Genomic DNA, 19,133 nt, shown 5'->3' on the forward strand with positions numbered 1-19,133 from the left:
TATAGTTGCTTATTGCCACCCTCCGAGATTCATAAGGAATGAGGATGTCAATGAAGTATAGCCAGCATGTGTAGAAAACAACTCCCTGCAATAGAGTAAACATTCAATTGTGGATGTTCTTACTGAGTTCAAGAGCCGTTTTGTGTTGACTCCCTCTGTGTATAGTGTAACGATGATCATACTAGGTCTTCTAATATGAATAATTGGCTACTAATAGAGGTGATTTAAAAATATTTTATAACTTTAATGTTTTAAAATAACAAATAGAATTGTATGAAACACACGTTCTATATGACATTCCATTCATTAACAGTGACGCACTTACTGTAATAGTAAGCAATACACTATATTTTTACATATGTATACCAGATTCTAAGTCAGGTGTAAGACAGAAGCAGAAGTGTTAAATAATCAATTCATAGTCCATATATTTTGTGTCAGTGGTGTACTAATTCTTTGTTTGAATATCAGTATTATAACAGCTGTTGGCATGAATAGTCATTGCACTTATATATTTTGTTCAGAGACTTAATTATACTGCTGACAAAATGACAATGACCAAGAAAAAGACACAGAAGAGGATGGAAGAAAAAAGAATAAAAAAGAATAAGGAACATCACTACCCAAGATTACAGAAATAGAGGTTCCAAGGAGCTCGCTTACACTGGGTTTACACGACTTGAATAGGCATGCCATTACATTGGAATGTAGCAATATCTTTCTGCTCATTCTTTGGATAAGTCTCAGAGGGTGACAGTAGGCAACTATACATCCTTGTAGGCTCTCTCCTGTGAAGTTCAAAGGGTCCAAACGTCCCTGTCTGTTATGACACTGCAAGAGAGTAAGACTGTTAGAGAAGGTCATACATCATCATGGATTACAGTGTCATCAATATGCTGATGACATCCAGCTCTACATCTTTTTCAGATAACGGAGACAATGCTACAGTCCAACTGCCTCAGTGTCTGAAGGAGACTGGGACCTGGATGATAGAAAGCTGGCTCAAGCTAACCCCATGCAGATGGAGGTAAAGTTATTAGGAAGAGGAAAGCACTTTGAGGAATTGACAAAAGCAATGATCACAACGTGTATTGAGGGCATCTGCCTTCCAACGGTTAAAACAGTATGCTGTTGCGGGCTTTTATGGAATACAGTGCTGCTCCAGCTCACCCAAATATTGATGGTTGGCTAGGAATTCCTTTTCTCATCTTTGGTTAGCCCCTAGAAAAAATTAAATTAGATTCCATTAGTATTCAGATAGCCACAGTATTTTGTTACTATTTCAAGTTTTTGGAGTGACTTTTGACAATTTCAGCTGACATTCAGAATTCAATAGGAGAACAAACAGATCTTCCCACACCTAAAATGTAAAATACTTGACCTTGGTTTTAACACAGCTTCACCAGATGCAGTGCTACATTTAACCTTCACTTTCAGAGTTTAAAAGACATAAATCTGGAGGTGTTAAAAACTGTTTCTTTATCTTTTAATGAAAAGTGAACACTAATAGGCAGATCAGCCATAGTTGAAGCACTGTCGAAAGCTGCAGCTGCATCAGTGCAAGGGAAAGGAACAAAAATGTTTTTAAAACAGAAACTGCTGATATGGCTTTTGATGAAGCCTTGGCGACAGCTGTGATGCTTTTTAACTTTTATTTTTCATTTGGAAAAAATGTTATTTCTTGCACTATCATTTTTATTAATAACACTGAAAAGTTAGAAATTGTTAGGCCAGGCTGAGGAGCAGGGATAGACAAAGTTAGATGTGATGTGGCTTGACAAAAATATCAGAGCCCAAAACAATTATGCTGGGGAGACAATCCTCCAGTCAATGGCTGTGCTTAAATACAAGCAAGTGTTGGGCAGAAGAGATGGCTACCAGGAAGCCACCTTGATGGAGAGGAAATACATGGATACCTTCTGGAGGGACACAAAGGAAAGTCGAATGAGGGCTTTAAGAACCAAACTGAGGACCATAGAAGTGCCTAATGAATCTTAGGAAGATGAAGTAAAGGTGTGGCTGTGAGGAAATGCTTGATGTGCCAGTAAAAAGAGATCCACTTCCTGCCTGCGGAGAAAAGTATGTTGATAGTGCAGCCACTAGACATTTTAGTTTGTGAAGCCCTTGATCAGACACTCCAGTAAGAATTCCAAAATCTGCAATATAGCAAGTGAAGGAGAGAAGCTACATTTCTTGCACCACTGTTTAAACTTCCATCATATTCTAGAATAGGGAAGATTTTTGGAAACTTATATATATGCCAATAGCAGAGATTATACCTTCTGAATATTTTCTCTTCTTCATGCAAAATCGTTCAAAGACCAGGCAGTTAATCTTAGATACTCTGGCTCTGGGTTACAAATTGGTCCCTGAGAGAGCAGATCATGTCTTAAAGGGAAGATATTGGGGTCAACTGAGCCATGTTCGGGAGCCTAGAGAATCGGGACCTCCTTGGCCTATACAGAGCCACTAATATTACCACAGCCATCTTCCTACTAATCTTCTGGATAGTTCTGGATAGCAGGAGGTAAGGAGACAAGGTGTACATAAGGCCTATTGGCCATCTCTGGGAGGCAGCATCTGTGCCCAGTGCCCTTGGATCCATCTTTCAGGAGAAAAAGGAGAGTATCTTTCAGTTCTGGTGTGATCCATCAGAAGGACCATGAATTTCCTCACTAGAAACTGAAATACTTCAGGGTGAAGACCGTTTTCCACCAAATCTATATTTAGCTGTTCCTGGCATAGCCTGTTAGCTGTCATATTTTTCTTTCCTTGACTATGTAGAGCTTGATTTAATGGAATAGGGTCTCCACCCTTTTCTCCTGAAAGATGGAACCAAGGGCATTAGACACAGATGCATGTTGTCTCCCAGAGGTGGCCACTAGGAAAGTAAATTGACAGCAACAGTTTGCAAAATTAACCTGTGAAATTAGACACTGATATTTTAGGATGATATTCACTCAAATCTTTTTCTTTGCAAAATTTTCAGGCAGTAAAGCTCTCACCATCTGTCCCTTTCTGCAAAGGTGCTAGTGTAACCATTTTTCAAACAATCAGAGCTTTTAATGCTCATAAGATTGAACTGGACTTCCTTGGGAGTTTTGGGGACTACTTTACAAGAGCTGAAGAAGGTTATGAGTTCATCAGGTTCACTGCTTTTGAATTCTGTCCTCCTCCACACCAAATTGTTGATGTTTGGACAAGGATTTGCACATCCATTTTCATATATTTTGTGTTATAAACAGGATGTTCCTCCTTGGTTTTACTTTTCATTCCACATCTTTAAGGCCTCATGTTGTAGTGAACTTCCTTGAGCAAGGAAAACTCGATAAAATTCTTGTCAGAGCTCATCAAACAACTCCGAGTTTGGTCATTATATTGTAGGACATTTGCCATGCACAAAGAGCATATACATTCAATATTGCCAATCCCATGTGTTCAAAACTCATGTGCCAGGCCCCTCAAAATCATGAGATTGGCTTAAAAGTCATGAGATTTTAAATAATATGTTTTGGGTTCTTTGGTTGATATCTAGTTTTTGAGCCTTAAGGAATTCACATTTCCAAGCATTCCTTCACAACTGTAAGAGTGATAAATTTACTTTTAAAAAAAATTGAAAAAGGAAAGGAAAGGAAAAAATATGAGATTGTCACTGAATCACATGATTCCAGGAGCTGGTGCCTTAAGAAAACCATGAGTTGACAATACTGTATTTTCAATCTGAATTATTTATTTTAGATTAAAAGAAACCACAAAAATAAGAAAGAACAAAAATAAAGTCTCCATGAACGAGCACCATGTTTTTCTTCTTTGCGACTCTCTGTATCTCAACTCGACAGAAAAGAGTAGCTGCCTCCAATAGGCTCTCAGAAATTTAAGGGGCAGCACACGGAAGACAAGAATCAAAGCAGGTTTGGGGTTTTTTTTGTGAGAGTAAGTGTGCTGTGTATTCCAATGTGTATGTGAAAAACATTATTGAAGGGAAGCTAAGTGGAAGAACTGAGTTTTGCATTTAGTTCTGAAAATGATGAGGTCTGTGGTCATTTTTATCTCTAGTGAGAGCAAGTTCCATAGCCTTGGTCCAGCTCTGGTGAAAGTGAAAGTTTTGTCTCCTACACTCATAAGCCTCCCCAAATCAGTCAATAGCTTGAGTTGTTTTGGTGGAATATAGCTGTGGTGACAGGTCAGGATCATGGAGGAAGAGGTGATCACTCTGATAGCTGGGCCCCAAACCTCATAGAAGAATTTGAATATTAGGACAAAGACCTTGAACTGGCCCCTGTCTTCAACAGAGAGTGGGTGCAGAGAGCAGATCCCTGGGATGCTGGGTTGTGGTAACCTGGGTTGCCAACAGGGGCAGCTCAAGGCACCAGCACAGCAAGTGCATGTCTGCGGTGGCAAGCTGCGGGGGGCGGGCTGCCAGTCGTCGTGAGAGCGGCAGTGAGGAAGCCTTTGGTGGCATTCATGTGGGAGGTCCACCGGTCCCACTACTGTGGTGGCAATTCGGCAGCAGGTACACCGAAGGTGCGGGACTGGTAAATCGCCCACAGAACCGCCGCCAAATCCGTGTGACCGGTGGACCTCCCTCAGAAATGCTGCTGAAAGCTCCCTGACTGCCGTGCTTGGGGCGGCAAAAAACATAGAGCCACCCATCGTTGCCAAGCAGACAGGCTGAAGCATTTTGTATCAAGGTGTGTGGCTTCAATCCTAATTTCTCTTTTCACTTCTTTGATTCGCCTCTTCTCTCCACTGTTTCTGTGCCCCGTTTCTCCCCTCCAAATTCACTCTGATACATACTCTTCCTCCTGTACCCTCTACACCTAGTCTCTCTCACACGCATACTGAGGCTATTCGGTGAGCCAATTCAGTGAGGTGGAGACGATGTACTGCTTGCTTGGGGCATCCCCTGTAACAAGGGAAGATGAGGTACCACACTGTGAGGTTCACTTTGCTGATCCTTTCAGAAGGAGGAGTAAAGTTTTCACTCACATTCTGGAACAGAATTAACAAATGGGCACAGGATGTCACATATTCTGCCAATGTCCCATCTCACCTACATCCATGACATCATCATGCTAGCAAATGCAACATCTATGTTTCCCAATGGTTCATTGTCCCTGGTCGAGGATGAGTCGATCTAAAGACCAAGGAGAAAACAAAATAAAATAACCTTAAAGACTGAAAACATAAAGAACTTGGGCACTCTCAACATCAAAAATGTTCCATTCTTGCTGAGCAATAGAGGCTGGAGTGAATATTTTAATAAAGGCATGTTCTTCCTCCTCCAGCTACCCTTCCAGTCCCTACACACTCACACACACACACCTTTCCTTTCTTTCTCTTTCAGTATGACATTTTCAGGGAAAGAAGATACCATGAAAAAAATTATTTTAAAGGGGGGAAATCAGAAAACAGAGGGCAGAGACTCCGTGAAGTCCAACAAGAGGCAAAGGATTTGCATGTAAAGAGATATAGATGGAAACAAGTTGGTATATTTTAGGGGCATATCTTCCCATCTATGAGTTATTTCCTTATAAGGAACTGAAAACTTCACAGGTTTTGCATCTGCAGTTTTCACCAGCTGGTTGTCTTGGGAAGGTGGATGAAGAAAAAGGGAGGGCAAGGAAATTGTTCCCATTTCCATTCCCTCCCTCCACCATAGAATGAGATAGGGATTCAATCCCTTAAACAGCTCCCCTGATGAGTGCAAGAGGAACTGTGCCACAACACTGCCTCTAGAAGTCTCCCACACCCAAGAGGAGTGCTGGAGGGGGAAAACATCATATTTGTTTGTACAGGAACTTGTAGCAAGTTACACTGCTAAGTGTGCTTCTCCCAGCAAGCCCAGGGGCATCCTACCTTAAGCTAGCAGAATGGCTCCTTCAACCACTTTGTGGGCACTATAACTGCTCATAACTGCCCTGGCCCATCTCTTTCACCTGAGGCTCACTGGCTCCCAGAGCCATAATTTAGCCCTCAATGAGATAAATTAATTTAGTGTTTTTTAAAAAATAGCTTTCCTTTTGTCATGATCTCACATGAACTTGCTGACTGCATGTGTCAGCAGGAGTACAGAAGACACATCACAAGGATAGATCAGTATCAGTCCAGTCCAATACATAGCATCTTGCCTTGTTTATGAATGCCCAAATATCCTGAAAGTAAAGGCACCAAGCAAAGCAGCAAACCAAAAAAACAGAGGGAAGGGAATAAAAGGGCATGCGAGGAGTGCTGTTTGTTTTGAAAACCCAACTCCAAGTGACCACAACTACACAAAGAACAAGCAAGAGGGCAGGTGGTTACCCCTAACACCTGTATTTACAAAACAAATCTAGCTTCCAACTGAGGTCAAAATAATTAAGTGATACTTTTTAAGTGTCTCAGTAATACATCACAAACAAAAATGCTCCAGATTTCTGTCAGAGGTAAATGTAAATGATTTCTGGGTACCGCTGTCTTTCAAGAAATAATATTTAATTCAACATTTTCTTTCATAGGAGAGTTAAGTGGTTGAACAAAGTGAGGGCCTGCCTTCAGCTTGATGGCTTTTCTCTGTTTGGGTGTTATGCAATATCTTTTGACTTATTAATTCCAAAATTTCAGGGAATATTCTAGGCATCAATGGGCAGAACCCTGTTGACTCTGGGAGAAATCAGAATGCTTTCAAGGGGAAATGGGGGGCAATACTCCCCCTTGAATCAAGTTAGCAGACCCCTCAGCTTTATTCAAGGCTGCAATTATCTATAGATCGGAGACCAACTTGATGGCAGCCATTCCTGTATAGCAACACCCCACACTCTTCTCTGCCTGTCCTTTCAGCCTTTCAGAGTTTAAAATGTTGGCCTCCTGAATGATTTATCTTCTAAACAGAAACAAAATAAATAATAATGTGCGGGGAAAGGGTGAAGTGGGTTGGCATGAGGTGAGAGGGAATGAGAATGCACAGAGCCATTGCCCGTGGGGGAAGAGGTAGGAGGACTCTGGTATGTGGGTTGGGGGAATAAGGAGCACATTGAGTTCCTGGCATGAGGATAGAATGGGACACAGTGGTATGGGGGAGGGGGAAGGGGAAAAAAAGTCCTTACATGGGGTAGAGGGAGGTATGCAGGTCACAACACAGCGTTTCGCAGGGGGGGAAGGGAGAAATGGGGGGCACATAAAGCCCCTGGCATGGAGGAAGAGAATGGCAGACTCTGGTATAGGGAGTGATAATGGGGTACACATAGAAATTTTGGCAGGGAGGTAGAATGGGATACATTAGTATGGGGGGAGTGGAAAAAGGGATCACACAGAACCCCTGGCATGAATGGGAGAATGGGGGACCCTGATATGGGGGAAGGAGGGGTGGGGCCCACACAGAGCTTTTGGCATGATGGGGGTAATTGTAGGGAGTCCCTGAAATAGAGGGGAGTGGGCACAAAGGGAGCTTGTGGGGGAAAGGGAGGGATGCAAGCAGCCCCTTGTGCGTGTGATGAGTTTGGCTAACAGAAGCAATGAAATGTGCAATCTTCTGGATACGTATTTTTGGTTTCAGAGCTGCCTACATGATGGTGAAATGCCAGTAAAACACACTAAGCTGAAGAAAAAAGATAAAATTTATAGCTATTTATGCTTTCACCAAGGGACTCAGAAATAAATTGCTCTGGCCTTAAGCATTAGCCTTAAATTGCCTTTTGAGATTGTTTATAATAGCCCTACTGCTTGACTACCTAACCATATCAAACTATTTGTGCCTCTCTGTTCTCTCAGGAAATCTTGACCTTGAAATAGAATAACTACATATCATGCTCATTACTAACACCACCAGTGCTAGTGGTGACCAGATGAGAGACATGAAATATCGGGACGCTGGGGTGGGGGGTGCCGGCAGAGCAACAAAAAAAAACCGAAGAGCCGGCAGCAGAGGAAAAGACAAAAAACAAAAACAAAAAAAAAACCCAAGAGCCGCCAGAGCATAGGAAAAATTGGTGGGGGCTGAGCACAGAGCACCCACTGGCAGCTCCACGCCCCGCTCCCCTGCACCAGCTCGCCTTTGCTCCGCCTTTACCTCCCCTGAGCTGGCTGCCCCCTCCCTCCAGCACTTGCCCCACCATATAGCTGATTAGCGCAGGCCTGGGAGGGAGGGGTGAGGAGGAGGAACGCGGCGTGCTTGGGGAAGAGGTGGGGCCAGGGCGGGGATTTGGGGAGGGATCCAATAGGGGAGTGAGGGGGTGGGGATGAGGCGGGGATTTGGGGAGGGAGCCAATGGGGGGAGGGGCGGACTTGGGGCAGGGGTGGGGTGGAGCTGGGGGGCGTGAGCCCCCTCAGCCTGCGTACCAGAGGGCAAAATGTCAGGACAGTTCCGGCCTGATTGAACATCGGTAGGGATGAGGGACAAACAAGTAAATATCGGGGCAATCCCAATAAAATTGGGAGGTCTGGTCTCCCTAGGTGACCAGCTGTCCCAATTTTATATGGACAGTTTCAATATTTGGGGCTTTGTGTTATATAGGTGCCTATTCCTCCCCTTGCCCGCCCCCTCCCCCCCTGCACCTCCTGTCCCAATTTTTCACACTTGCTAGCTGGTCACCCTAGTGCTAGGTTTCATGGATAACAAACAAAAACTTGCAAGAATGGGCTTATTCCATCCTATTTGAGTCATTATTACAAAAATGAGATATCAGAGTGTAAATACTTAGTACAGTCCACGAATGATGACACATTTGTAACTGACTCAACAGATGGTGATTTTACAATGGATGAGATATGTAAATTTTTATGGTCTGGTCCTGCTCTGAGGTCTTGCTTTTGTCACTCTACAGGGAACCAAGTGAACAGAGCTTGAGGATGGCTGGTTATTAAGGCTGAGATTTTTGAAGCTGCCTAGGGGAATCTGTCCTTATTTAACACAGTTAGTATGCTAATAACACATAAAATGAAATCTGTAATGATGTCATTAAAATTAATGGAAATTGGATATCTAAATCTTCTAGGCAGCCTTGAAAATCCCACCTAAATATTTTTATTTATACACACGCACATATATATACACATACAGGGCAACTTCAATCACTGTGGTACCTATGTGCCAAGGAAAGGTGCTGAGGGTCTCAGCCAGTGGCACCATGACTTCAGCTGCACAGAGAGGTCAGTACAGCTGCATAGATGGCTACCTATGCAGCCTCATGGCTCCTGCCCTCCTGAATCTCAGAGCCCATCCCTGTAAACTCCAGGATCCACAAGACTCGGAAACCTCACCCACCCTCTGCTCTGCACCTTCCTACAAAAGAACTCCTACCACTGGAAAGAATGATTTCCTGAAAGCTCAGTGAGAAGTTTATAGTTCCTTGGGAGATGCAGGAGGATGGAGGCGGGGGAGCGATCTAGCCCTTGATCTGAACCGTCACAGGGAACTGGTGAAATATTAGATGACTGGGAAAAAAACAACTGTGGAAACAATCTTCAAAACAGGAAAACTGATGGTTTGATAAGTTAAGCCTCAATCCCGAGTAATATCAAATATGTAGGGAAATGATTTAGCATTATATGGGGCCAAATTGATCACTGATGCAAGTGGGTGAAACTCTATAGACTTAATAGAATTGCACCTACTTAAACACTGTTGGTTTTGGCCCATGGAGGATAACAGACCCTGAGTGAAAAATAGCATGGATTTGTAAAGAGTGATCATTCCATAATAAATTAATAGCTGAAAGGAATGCCATAGATTTAATATAGTTGGATTCTACTTAGAGCTTTGCCTACACGTGGAGTTATTCCTGACCAGATATTCCTGAATAATTCCATGTGTGGACATGCTTATGCTGTAATAAAAATGCCTTATTCCTGTTTAGTTTAATCCATTTAACAAGACATTTTTTATTCCAGAATAATAAATGGTATTATTCAGGAATAGCTATTGCACTTTAAATTCATACCCTCTGTTTATCCAAATTAACTTTCAAGTGTAGACAAGCCCAGAAACATTATATGCAGTATTACATGATGAAGCTTACTTGCAATACTAATTCAAATTGGCTTGGGTATGAGCACTATAATATGGATTGTAAATTGGCTGATGGACTGCAAAGGCTAATGATAATCAGTCATGTAATAAATTGGATTGGTGTTGGCTTTGGTTTTATTTAATATCTTTCAGGAAAAAGAGGTTAATAAGACATGAATGAAATTTGCAGAGGATACCAAACTGGGAGATCTTGCAAACCTCATTGAGGCCGCAGTTATAATGCAAAGGGAGCTGGGGGCAATAATACAAATTGTCTGAAACTATAGGTAGAAAATAACAAAATGAGATTCAAGCTGGGAAATCTCGGGTGGGGGAAATTCAACCCTGAAATAATAAATTGGAAGGAAAATCCCATTAAGCAGTAATGCTAAAAGAGACTTAGGGGTAAAAGTGAACAGCAAAATAGAGTTACATCTTCAGTGTGACATTGCAGCAAATGAGGCCAATCTTACTGAACATATATTGATGTCATGTCACAGGGCAGGGAAGTGACACATTCTCTCTAAAGGCCTAACCCTGCAACCATTAAAGCCAATAGGAGTCTGCTAATAATGTAAATTGGAACAGGATGCAGGTCTTTCTAAGCTTGGTGAGACCACGCTCATAGGTGCTGGAACTATGGGTGCAGGGGGGCTGCAGCACCCCCTGACTTGAAGTGGTTTCCATCATATACAGGTTTTTTTACAGTTTGGGTCAGTGGCTTTCAGCTTCTCCACTATACAAATTGTTCCAGGACCCCTGACCACACCTGGAATAGTGTGTTTATTTCTGGGTGCCTCAGTACCTGAAAGATGTAGACAGATTAAAGGGAGTTCAGAGAAGAGAAACACAAATGATCAGTGAGCTGGATGGATGGATTTATGATGAAAGATTAAAAGAAATAAATATGTATATTCTGGTTAAGCAAAAATGTTGCCATTTTTGATGATCAGGATAAACTCTGATGTCATGCCACAGTGTTACAATGGGACAATGGAATGAGGTGGGCATCAAAATTATTTCTCAAAGGACTTTGAATTGAAAAAGATTATTGGGTCATCTATTTAATCACCCTGCCAGCACAGGATTATTCCCTATGATGTATTTTCTAATGCTTTGTCCAATCTTATTTGGCCTTTTGTCTCTTCCCATGGGAGATTATTCCACAACATTTCTGAACATTAAGACTGTTTTCTTTTTTGAAATTTCATCCTGTTATTCTTAATCTGACATTTTGTCATCCTGTTACTTTTAGTTACAGATGCTTTCTTTCTATCCTGTTTTTCAACCCCTCTGTAGATGTTTATCATAACCCTTCAATATCCAAGCTGCACATGGTAGTGAGTAAAGAGTGGACTTCCAGCCAGGGTCTGCTCTAGGTTTTTTGCCGCCCCAAGCAAAAAAAAAAAAAAAAAACCTCCGAGAACACAAGTGCCGACCCTAGAATTGTGCCACCCCAAGCACGTGCTTGGTTTGCTGGTGCCTAGAGCCAGTCCTGCTTCCAGCTTTAATTCTGAGTCTTCTGGTGGCTCCATGTTTCATTCAGAATCCCTAGCTCACAACAGTACCCTGACTATTTGGAAACAAGAGAGTTTACATTTGGTTTCTCTTGGTCATGGATGGATCCATGTATTGATCTATAAGGACATAAACAAATTAGGCAGGGCCAGCAGAACCAGCAGAGCTAGCAAATCCAGGGATTTGAAAGAATTGGACCCTGTTAAATGCAATGGAATTACAGAGGAACTTCTTAGCCAGAAATAATGGAGACAGAAATTGCAAGGACCAGATGACTAGCTGAAGAAAAGGAGAAATCCAAAAAGTTAGTAGATCACCAACCTGGTAGTAGGCTGCAGTGAAAAGGAAAGAATCTAGTTAAAATTATTCATTTTCTATGCATTTTCCAACCCGTGCCAAAAACCTCTTAAACAATAGCAAAATTAAATTGTACTGTAATTAGAAATATGCTGGCCCTTGCTCTGCTCTCAGGCACACTAGTGAAAATCAGGAATAACTATTGAAGCCAGTGGAGTTACAGACCAGTAAAGTACTTGTGGGAGCTCAGAATCAAGCCCTCCAACCCTAATTTATGTTACTATTTCATCTAAAGAAAACATGCAGCTCAATGAAGAAAAATGTGAAGGGTGATAGTAAAAATAAAAGTGAGGAATCTTATATAACTAGAGGAAAAATAACTTTAAGAACAGGTAACCATCAAATTGATTCTTGAATGAGACAAGCAATTGTAAATACATTTAAAGTATATCCAAATGTGTGTTCTATAAAGCCTCTATGTGCCTCTCTCACATAAAAATGAGTGGAAGGAAACAAATTAATCAATTCACATAGATTTTGGAGGACAGCTGTTGGGCACAGTTTCCTTTTTGTTCCTTGGGATGCAGGCAAATCAGAAAGCAGGGTCAGGAAAAGCACAAAAGACATGAGGAGACATCCTAGCTCCACTGAAGTCAATGGCAAAACTCCCATTGCCTTTAATGGTTCCAGGATTTCACCCCATAGCTCTATTACAAAATCCTCTGGTAACAAATTCCTGGATCCCTGGCCAAGCATGAAGAGGGATATTACTTCCCTGTGTCTTCTAGACCTCTCCCATCTCCAGGTATAGCTGGTTCCTAGACCTGTCTATCAAGCTATGGGCTGTACTCCTTTCATGGGAATTGCAGAGTACAGAGAAGTAGATAATGTTGCTAGAATCTGCACTAACTGATCATTTTAACCTATGTAGGATGGAGAACATCACATTTTGGGCTCAATTCTCCATTCTGTCCTAGCAGAGCTCAAATGGAGTGGAGATATGAGGCCACATTGTAGCTCCCTCATCTGGAGTCAACTGCCTCCAGGTCAAGATAGAGCTGTAAAGGAGCAGCTCAAATTTACAATACAGGGACCTTATATCAGCAGAGGATTAGATGTGGAGTCTTGCTCTGCCATGCCCACTCCATTCTCCATCCTGCTTCCATCCTGCTCCTGCCTGTGGAATGCCCTCATACCTCTCCCTACTCTGGTTGTGAGGAGTGGCTTGAGTGAGAGGCAACACTGCTTTCTCCAGCAGAGTTCTCCTGAATGGGAGAAAGTCCCCTCTGGACACCTCCCATTGTTTTAAGGCCACTTTGCACTGCTTATGCAAAGCGACCTTAGCAGACTGGAGAATCTGACCTATTAAAGAGTCTGTTCTCGTCTTTGTCCTCTGCTCCCTGACTCTCTTTCCTATATGAGTGATCAGCTATGTGGCATGAGGAGTGGTAGATGGGTGGCACGGGAGGGGACAGGACATCTAGCTGTGTTTCCCCTCCTCACAGCCATCCTACTGCTTTTTATGGAATTCCTGGTATTTTGCTCCCCTCTGCAATATGACTTGGGGGCATATAGGCTTAGCCAACAATTAAATTGCTGCAGAAAATAATGAATACAACTAAAGGAGGCAATAGTGGATATAAAAATCCTAACATCTATGAGTCACATTCAAATTTAAAGAAAGAAGAAAGAAATTTTGTTGTGTGTTGCCAATTGCTAAGGTGACAATCACTGGGGCTCTAGTCTCCTCTTCTTATGTGTAGGCAATTCTCAATGATATCAGTAGAAGTTATGCATGCACACAAAGAGAGTGGAATTTGCAAGTGAAGAGGTTTACCTTCTATTCAGCTGGAAGATTGTTCTAAAGAGAGATTTAAAGCAGTGTTGGTGGACTAAGAAAGACTTTTATAGTAGGCTAAAGGAATAAAATGCCTATTGTGAAACAGTAAAAAGCATTTGCTATGTTGGAAAACAAAGCTAAAAAACCCTCACCTATGCTCCACAGGACCTTCTGACCTGAAAACAAGAAACAAAGGAGCTTTATAATGTCATTGTAAAACTTACATTAATGTATGTTTTGTGGCAGTAAATTGTGAGTATATGGGGCTGTATCATGCAAGGTACCAATGGAGTGTTCTGATTAAAAAGTAATGGTACAATAGGGCCCACAGTTTGTGAAATAAAAAGATACTGAATATGTGTCTAATGGATTTGCAGGATGTTGGTTTCCCATGAGAATCCATAACAATTAAAGCATCCACTTTCCCTACTGAAGGGCTGAATGTGTTGAACAGCATATTTTAAAATGTAAATAAAACAAAACATGCAGAAAAAGTAATAAATAAATAAATAAATAAATAGGATGGAAGAGAAGAATAACAACGTGGAGCTGCCAGTGGTTAAAAAAACACTTTGAAGGGGAAACAAGTTTTATGGATTTGCTTATTTTTAAGCTGGAATGAGACATATGTCAAAGGAAAGCAAGTTCCATGCCACACGTGCAACACTGCAAAGTCACGAGAACCTTCCAGCCTGGATCTGAAATGCCATGATCTAATCTCTAAATATTGTGCAATGTGTGGCCACAGACTTCTACCTATGTAGAAGAAGCAGAATTTGTCCTTTTGACATAGCTTGTCAATAATGACACAAAGACACATTATTTGCTTTATGTAACCAAGATGGTGAAGGGACATGACCACAAGTAGTGGATCTCGGGGAACCCAGAAGACAGTGGACACCCTCCTCAGAAACCAAGACAGCCCCGTAAATGGGAACATCATCCCCCAGAAGCCCAGGGCTCTGAAAAACATAAGGCATAGTGAGACCAACTCCGACCAGTTCTGCTATATCTATAAAGAGCATAACAAACTCACTGTAATGATCAGCTGAATGAACTGCTAATATGATGAAACAATATGGATTAATCAGAATCTGCTACCCCCAAAAGTGTTCATCTGGTAGGGTGACCAGATGGCAAGCGTAAAAAATCAGGATGGGGAGGGGCGGATAATAGGTGCCTATATAAGAAAAAGCCCCCAAAATCAGGACTGTCCCTATAAAATCAGGACATCTGGTCACCCTATCATCTGGACAACTGCTCATGGTGTCTATGTCAAAAGACTGGTAGCATCTCTTGGTCTCACTCATAGCTATTCTGTACATCCACATAAAATCTGTGTACAGATAATAATCTGATTCCAGGTGGCTCCCCAGACACCTCCTTTCCAAACTGTACACCGTCTGCCTCATCTCGTGGAAATGGGGAGTGAAACCACACTGGTCTCTGGGCACAAGAAGTTGCTAGGGTACAGTAAAGGGCCTCACAAATGAGGACCTCTCCTTAACCAACAGGCAATATTAGGTGTTGGTAGGGTGACCAGACAGCAAATGTGAAATATTGGGATGGGGATGGGGAGTAATAGGAGCCTATATAAGACAAAGCCCCAAATATCAGGACCGTCCCTATAAAATCGGGACATCTGCTAGGCAGTGGGGAGCTAATTGATTCCATAGTTGCAAAGGGATTTCAGATGTGTCAGGAGACTACAGAAATTCATGATGCAGGAGGAAACTGAGTTACTCACTCAACATAGGCAATATGAATATTTTTCAATGGTCACTTCATTGATCAAAAATAGAAAGCAAAATTTGTGCAAATAGAAAATGTTTGTCCTGAGGCTAAGGGATCTGTGTCTGGGTGCTGGATCATGCTAGAAGGTTCACATCCAAGACCAATTGTTTTTCTCAACTCTAAGTGTTTTGGAAGGAAAATCCTAAGTACTCTAACCAACTGGGTTGTTAATTACAACTAGAGATGGCTGAAAATTGAAATTTCTATCCTGCAGAAAATTCCAATATTTTGAAATTTGTTTAAGTCCCAAATCAGGACAAAAAGTTTCATTTTTTTCATGGGATAGAAAGTTCAGAAGAATTTCCATTTGAAATATTTAGCTTAATCTAGTCCACTTGAAACAAAATGTTTTTATATTCCCAAATTGAAATATTGGATTTCATTTTGTTGAACTATATTGAAACATTTCACTTTAGGTTGGTTTGAAATTAATCTGTGTCCCCCTGAGCTGCTGTGATGCCTCATGGGAGGTGTAGCTCAAATGCCTCATGCCCCCATTATCCTCTATGAACTGGTGTCCCTGCCTGGACTATGTCTTCAGTTATGTGGTATGGTCATTTGACTCCCATGACCTACCAAGTCAGTTCAGCTAGAGATGAGATCACAGTACATCATGAGTAGGGTTGCCAAGTGTCTGTTTTTTTTTACCGGAATACCTGGTTGTATAGGGACCCTGGTAGCTCTGGTCAGCACCGCTGACCAGGCTGTTAAAAGTCTGGTCGGCAGTGCAGCAGTGCTGAGGCAGGCTTCCCGCCTGCCTTGGCTCTGCACGATTCCCAGAAGTGGCTGGCATGTTCCTGCAGCCTCTAGGCACATGCAGGGCCAGCTCCAGCGGTTTTGTCGCCCCAAGCGGCGAAAAGAAAAAAGCTGTGATTAGCGGCAGTTCGGCAGCAGCTCTATCACCGCTGCTTCATTCGTCGGCAGCAATTCAGCGGCAGGTCCTTCACACTTGCTGCACTAGTGCCTGGAGCTGGCCCTGGGCACAGGGGCAATCAAGCAAGTTCTGCGCTCTGCTCCTGCCCCAAGCACTGGCTCCAGAGCTCCCCTTGGCTGGGAACATGGCCAAATGGTAGCTGCGGGGGTGGTGCCTGCGGGTTCAGAGCTGCCTGATCAGCCCTGCACCTAGGAGCTGAGCCAGACATGTTGGCCACTTCTGCACCCCAACCCTCAGCCCCAAGTCGGAACTCCCTCCCTCATCCTAACTCCCCCACAGATGCTGCACCCCAACCTCCTGCCTCAGCCCTGAGCCCCCTTCTGCATCCCAACCCCCCTGCCCCAGCCCACAGTCCCCTCCCACACCCTGAATCTCTCATTTCTGGGTCCACCCCAGAGCCCGCAGCCCGAGCTGTAACCCTCACCTCCCCACACACACAGCTCAACCCCCTGCCCCAAACCAGTGAAAGTGAGTGAGGGTGGGGGAAAGCGAACAATGGTGGGAGGGCAGATGGAGTGAGTGAGGGTGGGGCCTTGAAGATGCGGTGGGCAGGGTCTAGGCCTTGGGGAAGGGATGGAGATGCGGGCAGGGCAAGGGTGTTTAGTTTTATGCAGTTAGAAAGTTGGCAACTCTAATCATGGGAGATGTAGTCTGGCCAGGGAGCCTAGCTCAAAGAAAAGAACTGACATCCGAATTACAACTCCCATGATGTGCTGCTGCAGCTCAAGCAGACATAAATTAATATCAAATTAACATGAGTCAATACATTTCAATTCAGTCCTACAAACCAAAATGTTTTGATTCAAGTCAACCCAACTCAAAATAAAATATTTAGTTTTGATTCTCCTGACAGAAAATTTTTAAAAAACAGCAAAACTACTTTTTTTCTGTCAAAAAGGTTTGTGGAGAATTCTCACCTAGCTCTAATGTCCACAAACAATGCTTTAGTCAAGAGAGCTAAGATCTGTTTTCCTACAGTAAACCGGTGGAAAGGCTAACTAACTCACAGCAGCAGAACAAAGGGCATGAAAGAAATATACTTGGTGAGTGAAAGTTCACCTCAGCCCTGTGGCCTGTTCATAGGTTAGGGGGATCTGAGTTTTAGGCCCTCTGCAGCCACTTTTCCATAGACAGCAGTCACTGCCTCTCCACAATCCCTCCATGGAGTTTCTGGGCCACTGGATCCTAAAGACCCTGGCTCCTGTCACACTACCCCTGGCTTGTCACCATCCCACTTATACAATAGCCTGTTCAGGATCCATGACTGCAGGGTACAGGGCATTTGTCTGTAGTTTGCACTGCACAGCCCCACCGTGGGCTTTTCAAGTGCTGTGAAGAGCCAACCTAAAGAGTCAGAGGTGCATTAACTCTAACCACTATTGTAGGTTAAGGTGCAATAAGACTATGAAGTGCACGGCATGTCAGAATTGAAAGTCTATCTCAAATGGAATTGGAATACAATGCAATCAGCTGAGTGAGCATAAGAAAACATTGTAGTCAGTGTTAGTATCCATTTGGAACTGTTTTACATAACCAGGTTTAGTCCAATATGAAAAACCTGCAAAAGGAGAGATGCATTAGCCTGAAGTGTTAGAAGCACAAATACGGGAATATTTACTTGATGAATAAGCCTAAGTGATCATTTAAAATAAATAGCTCCATAACCAGGAAAAGAGCAGTCTAAGCAAAATATTTACATGATATTTCTCCAGAGGAGAAAAATTAACTAGATGAACCTGCAGCACCTGGTTGTCTGCCCCCATCGACCATTGCCGAAACTGAAATGGCACTGGAAAAATATAATTACATCCATTCTTGATTTTAAGATATGCTTCATTCAGCAAAAATAATTTATTCTAAGCCTGTTGGGCTCTAGTGAAGTGGAGTTGATAATATTTACCTACCTTTAGAAAGTGCTTTGAGCTCTATGGATGAAAAATGCTAATTAGTTTTATTAATGTATTATTATATGTGTGAACAGTACATCACCTGATCAGGATGGTGATGGTGATTGTGAAACGCTCTGGGGGGATTAGAGAGGCTACAAAAACAGAAAACCTAATAATAACGGGGAATTTCCATTATTTCCGTATTGATGGGGCACATGTCACCTCAGGGTGCAATACACAGATAAAATTTCTAGACACCATTAATTATTGCTTCTTGGAACAGCTAGTCCTGGAATCCATGGGGGGTAATTCTTGATTTAGTTCTAAGTGGTGCACATAATCTTGTCCAAGAGATGAATATAGCTGAACCACTCTGTAATCGTGACCATAATCTCATTAAATTTAACATCCTTATAGGGAAGGAAATACCAAAGAAACCCACTACAGTAACATTTAACTTCAAAAAGAGGAACTAAATAAAAATGAGGAGGATAGTTAAACAGAAATTGAAAGGAACAGTCACAAGAGTGAAATGCCTACAAGCTGCATGGAAACATTTTAAACACATGATAATGGGTTATCTCAAATAAAAAAACAGTGGGTGGACCAAAAAAAAATGCCTTCATGGCTAAACAACAGAGTAAAAAAGGTGATCAGAGACAAAAAGACATCTTTTAAAAATTGGAAGTCAAATCTTGGTGAGGAAACTAGAAAGGAGTATAAACTCTAGCAAGTCAAGTATAAATGTGTAATTAGACAGGCCAAAAATGACTTTGTATCCGTCTTCACTGCAAAGGATGCAAGGGAGATTCCCACACCTGAGCCAATCTTTCAAGTGACAAATATGAGCAACTGTCACAGATCGAGGTATCAATA

General features: G+C 42.4%; 1 long non-coding RNA gene across 2 annotated transcripts in view; it reads right to left on the minus strand.

Annotated features, from left to right (window-relative positions):
• Positions 1 to 306: 306 nt before the first annotated feature.
• Positions 307 to 19,133, minus strand: part of LOC115649981 — a 36,629-nt gene continuing 17,802 nt past the window's right edge. Inside the window, exons 4-7 of one of the 2 annotated variants that reach the window (XR_003999974.1) lie at positions 13,793 to 13,816; positions 5,054 to 5,137; positions 1,171 to 1,221; positions 307 to 831 (exon numbers count right to left, since the gene is read on the minus strand). This is a non-coding gene — a long non-coding RNA (uncharacterized LOC115649981). The remainder of the gene's footprint in view (positions 832 to 1,170; positions 1,222 to 5,053; positions 5,138 to 13,792; positions 13,817 to 19,133) is intronic. The other variant, XR_003999973.1, reaches the window with a different exon arrangement.

Source organism: Gopherus evgoodei, chromosome 4 (assembly GCF_007399415.2).
Source record: "Gopherus evgoodei ecotype Sinaloan lineage chromosome 4, rGopEvg1_v1.p, whole genome shotgun sequence".
Classification (NCBI taxonomy): Eukaryota; Metazoa; Chordata; order Testudines; family Testudinidae; genus Gopherus; species Gopherus evgoodei.